The sequence below is a fragment of the Monodelphis domestica genome, chromosome 8 (genome assembly GCF_027887165.1).
Source record: "Monodelphis domestica isolate mMonDom1 chromosome 8, mMonDom1.pri, whole genome shotgun sequence".
Lineage (NCBI taxonomy): Eukaryota > Metazoa > Chordata > Mammalia > Didelphimorphia > Didelphidae > Monodelphis > Monodelphis domestica.
Genome location: NC_077234.1, coordinates 174,166,192 through 174,172,191, shown reverse-complemented (window position 1 = coordinate 174,172,191; position 6,000 = coordinate 174,166,192).

Sequence of the window (6,000 nt, the reverse complement as noted above, 5' to 3'; positions counted from 1 at the left end):
TTTGTCTTTTGATCATAATATTATTTATTTTTTAATTTTCATTTTCGCATTCTCTCCCTCCTCGCCCTTCTCCCACCCATTGAGAAAGCCCAAAATACGTCTATTATACACACTCAGTTATGCAAAACATATTTCTGCATTAGCACTGTACTAGTGGGGAAAAGCAAGGAAAATAAAAGAAAAATGTTTTCATCAGCATTGTTAGTCCATGAGTTCTCTATTTGGAGGTGGATGGAATTTTATATCATGAATTCTTTGCAGATGTGATAGGTATGGATCAAAGTTATCAAATCTTTCACAATGAATTTTTCTTACAGAATTGCTTTAACTATGTAGACTATTCCGGTTCTTTTCATTTTGCTTTGAATCAGTTCACAGAGGAATCTCTTGCTTTTTCTGAAACTATCCTCCTTGTCATTTCTCATAGTGTGGTAGTATTACATCACATTCATATATTATAACCTAATTTGCCTTTTTCCCTGTTTCTAAATCTTTGCCACCACAAAAAAGAGCTGCTATAAATATTTTTGTACATATTGATCCTTTTTTTTCTTTTTCTTTGAACTCCTTGGAGTGTAGTCTTAGTAGCACTAGCCCTTGAGTCAGATTTCCAGATTTTTTTTTGTAGACTAGTTGGACAGAAAGGAGGATCAGTGAAATAGACTTGGGGCAAGTGACCTCAGCAAGACAGTCTATGATAAGCCCAAAGATCCCAGCTTTTGGGACAAAAATCCACTATTTGATAAAAACTGCTGGGAAAATTGGAAGACAGTATGGAAGAGATTAGGTATGGATCAACATCTCACAACCCTACACCAAGATAAGCTCAGAATGGGTGAATGACTTGAATATAAAGAAGGAAACTATAAGCAAATTAGGTGAACAAGTATATGTAATCTTCATGGCTGTGTTGCAGACTCTAACTCAAGTAAAGAAAGTGTTCAGATTCATGGTTCCCCTTAAGGCAGAGAAGGTTATGGCCATTGACAACAACCTAGACAAGATGGTTAAGGCAGTATTTGAACAACTTATTAAGGAAAAAGGTTTAGATATAGTTATGGGCAAGGACAATGGGTAAACTGAGAATGCACCTCAGGAAACTGAAATAGAATAAGTAAACTGTAAGGAAACTATTGCTTCTTGAATAGAAGAAGGTAAACTGAGGGGAAATTGTTTCTTCTTATAATGACTGTTGTTCTCTGGCTGGCTGTGACTAGAGAGAGCTGCTACAGGAACCTAAAGCTGCTTATTTATAATGGAGGTAGGAATGAGAAGTGCTGAGGGATGCTACACAGGGATGCTGCCAAACAGGGATGCTGGTACACAGAGGACTGCTCTGGAGTTTACTCTTGGGTTTGTCTACTGATCCCTACTGATAGCTGATTCTTCAATCTATTTCCTAACCTCCTTCCCCCCTCACTCACTCCCTTAACCAACCCTCTCCACCCAGTTCTTCTTGAAGCCTTTGGCTCCTTCCCCCCACCCCACTTGAGTAAACTATAAAGATTCTCTTTTCCTTTTTCAAGTCAAGGGGTTTATTGGGATAACAGGATAGGAAACTGAGGTAAGAGGGATGAGGTTGTCCCTAATCTAAATGAGGTAAAATTGAGGGTTTGGGGAGTCACAAGTGTGATTCTTAGACAATTAGGGAGTTGGAGGACAGCGGCCCTTTCAAAATCTTTCTTCTTCTTCACAAATTCAGCCTGGCTTGTCTCCTTTCTCAGTTTCAACCCCAGAGAAAAACAAAGTTCAAAGTCTCTAAGTTTCTCCTGGCCAGCTCAACTCTCGAATAGACCACCAACTCAAAAGCCAAGTTTCTCTCTTCTGCGAGTCAACTTCAACTGCTCAGAGCCAGAGAAACCCCAAAAACCAAGTCAGCCTCACAAAGGTCTTTCAGCCAGCCTCAAACCTCCAGAGAAAAAGAGTGACTTCCAGTCAGAGACAAAGTCCCCTCCCCCTGTCAGCTCAAACTGCCAACAACTGGGAACATTCCATTGGAACCCTGGTTCTTGCATCTTGGTCCACAAGTCCTGCAAAACCTCTCTCTCTTCATTTCTCTATCACACTTGTAACCAAGAAATAATGTTATAAATTTACTAAATAAATTAATTAGGAAAAGAATAATTGGACAAGTTCAAAGTTCCACCAGTAGACAATTAGTGTACTTATTTTCTCACATCCTTTCTAGCATTTGTCATTTGTATTTTCTGTCATTTTAACCAATCCAATGGGTTTTAGATGGTACCTTACAGTTATTTTATCTTGCACTTCTCTAATTCTTAGTTAAAATATTTTATGACTCCTGACAACTTTGATTTCTTACTGTAAAAAGAACAAACTTCCTGTTATTTATTAACTGAGGAACAATATTTTTATAAATTGGTTGAGTTCTCTATAAACTTGAAAAACAAAATCTTTATCAGAGGAAATTGCTGTAGAATAGTTTTCCATGCTTCCTATTTTTTTTCTAATTTTGGATATATTGGTTTTGTTTGTGCAAAAAGCTCAAATATTTTTGTAACAAAAATAATCCATTTTACCTACTGTTTATCTTTCTTTTATTTGGTTATGTATTCTTTCCGTATTGATAAATCTAATAGGTAATTTCTTCTTTGATCCCCTAATTTGCTTATGTACTATTATGTCTAAATCACGCGCTTCTTTTGAGCTTATTTTGGCAAACGGTGTGAGGTGTAGTCTGAATTTCTTTTCTACCACACTTCCTTTCTACTACTCTTTATTATTAGAAGAATACTCAGAAGTCATATAGTAAAACAGTTACTAGAAGCACAATAGCTGAAGGGAACTTCAAAATTCACTTATTTCCCCTTCTCTGTTTTTCCAGTGAAGAAATTATGGCCCATATGATTTGTCCAAAGTTCCAGTTATAAGACGTGGGATTTGAAATCAGGTTTTTTGATTCCTCTAATGATTCTTTTTTATTATTATTATAAGAGAAAATCCCTTTAAAACAACTTTGACAATTGAAATCTTCTGATTGCAAACCTCTAGTGTGAATTTTTGATAATTGTATAATTCTGATGACCACAGATCAAACTAACATTTTTATTTAGATTTACAAAATGGTAGACCTTCACTTATCACAAAAGGACACACAAACTATGTATTTTGAGGCATAAATTTTGCATAGAATAAAATATAATGTAGCAGTCACTTGTCTTGCTTCTTATATTGAGTTTTTTTCACCCACTCTGTGATGATCTACCCTTCCCTCATCCACCCCACTATTCTCTCAGCTGTAGATGTTGTTCTGGACTCTATTTCACAACTTTGAGTGTATTTATTTATGTCAGAGTGCTTCTTGCTTTGACCCTAGATTGATGATTTGTTTATCTTTTGGGTCAAGATTAAGATGACCACACTCTTCCATATTTTTCTCAGGATCTGGTGACAACCTCCTTTCCCAACCCCCAACTTGAGGATGTGTCTGAAGACAGAAGAGGGATTAAAAGCTTCTATGGTATAGACATATCTAAATGCTTCCAGGAGTTGGGGGAAGAGTCCTACACCTGTTATATACAATAAAATTATGGCTTGCTGAGATGTGAAAATTGCATCAGTAAGTGCTGATGTTTTGTCTACATAAGCTTAATGATTTGAGTATTTGGAAAAATACATGTGGCTCATTTATCACTTTGCTATAGAGTATTTTGGTATCATGCAGATGCAGTCTTTTATTTTGTAAAAAAACATACTTAAATCAAAAGTCAGACTGACATTTTCTGACTTAAGGAAGTGAAGAAATATCAACAAAAATTGTTTATGAAGACAGCCATATGAATGTTCGAGCCTCAAAGCTATTTTGGAGGCCAAGGTAACTGATGCATTTTGCTATCTATATACAAAGCAAATTAACCAAATAATGGACAAACATCAATTTTGTGTTATATTGGGAACTGATTACCTTTGGAAGAAAAGAATCTGAAAATAACATTCAATTTAGGATTAAGTTAATACAGAGAGTTCCGTGCTCATTAGACTATGCCAGTAAAACTTAATAATGGCTTTACAGATTTGCCAATGTATAAATTTAGCAAAGTTCTTTTCCCCTCCAGAGACTTAACAGTAAATAGTAAAGAAATATATTTTATCAATGTATTTGATTTTTAGAGTTAATTGACTATGTACAAGAAGCTTTTGTTTTTCCTTTACTTTAAAATCAGGATCCACCAGCTTCCTTGAAATCACTCTTACCAGTACAACTATAAAAAGCATCCCTGGGGGAAGCCAGGTAGCTCATTGGATTTAGAGCCAGGCGTAGAGATGGGAAGTCCTGGGTTCAAATCTAACCTCAGACATTTACCAACTGTGTAATCCTGGACAAGTCATTCAACCCCCATTTGCCTAGCCTTTATTACTCTTCTGCCTTAGAATCAATATTGATTGAAGATGGAAAGTGAAGGTTGAAAAAATTAGCATCCTTTATTTATTCCATGACAAAATGTATCATATTTATACTGTGTTGTTCCATTCAACCATTGTTTGACTTAACTAAAATATTTCTTTCAGAACACTAACTTAAGGGAAATTCCAAAGCTATAGGTTAATTTCATGCCTATATCTTCCATCAGCACATCTCCCCCCCCCACTGTAATTTTTCTCAAATTTGTGTGATATTCCCTCCTGACTAGAGAAATGTAAGTTAAAACAACTCTGAGGTATCACCTCACACCTAGCAGATTGTCCAATATGACAGCAAAGGAAAATGATTAATGTTGGAAGGGACATGGCAAAATTGGGATATTAATACATTACTGCTGGAGTTGTGAATTGATCCAACCATTTTGGAGGGCAATTTGGAACAATGCCCAAAAGCCACTAAAAGACTGTCTGCCCTTTGAACCAGGAATAGCACTGCTGGGTTTGTACCCCAAAGAGATAATAAGGAAAAAGACTTGTACAAGAATATTCATAGCTGCACTCTTTGTGGTGGCCAAAAATTGGAAAACGAGGAGATGCCCATCAATTGGGGAATGGCTGAACAAATTGTGGTATCTGTTGGTGATGGAATACTATTGTGCTCAAAGGAATAATAAAGTGGAGGAATTCCATGGAGACTGGAACAACCTCCAGGAAGTGATGCAGAGCGAGAGGAGCAGAACCAGGAAAACATTGTACACAGAGACTGATACACTGTGGTACAATTGAACGTAATGGACTCCTCCATTAGTGGTAATGCAGTGATCCTGAATAATGGAGGAACTGAGGAGAAAGAACGCTATCCACAATCAGAGAAAGAACTGTAGAACCAGAAATGCTTTAGAAAAATATGATTGATCACATAATGCGATAGGGATGTGATTAGGGTTTTGATGGTAAAGGATCACTCTACTGCAGACATGAATGTCATGGAAATAGGTTTTGAACAAGGATACATGTTTAACCCAGTTCATTAACCATTGGCTTCAGCGGAAGGGAAGATGGGGGTTTTGAATCATGTAACCATGGGAGAATATTCTAAATAAAAATTTAAAAATTGTGTGATATTGATCTTTAATAACCTTTGGAGTAACATCTTGCATAAGGTTGGGATGTGCAAGTTCAAAGTTTTCTGAAAGGTTTAATTAATGCTAAAACTGACACAGAGAATGAGGGTAATAACAATTATTGTGCCCCCCCCCATTTTTCTTGTATACCCAAATTGACATTAGCCAGACAGGAATAACCACAGGCTTTAAATAATCAAAATATATTATTTGAGATTCTATTTTTATATTAAAAGGACAAGTAATAATAAAACAATTTTTAACTAATAGTCAACAATAGCAAGTATCAGTTTAAGTTCAAAGCATCTTCCCAGATATTTTGTTATCTCTGGTCTTATACAGTGAGGATTAGAGTTCAAGATTATGAAATCCAGGAATTTCACAATCATCAAATAAAGATAAATTTATATCTAAATTTTAAAAATTAAAAATATGTTATCCTTGTTAAAATAAATAATACAGGTACAATAAACTGAATTTGAAGTCACAAGAA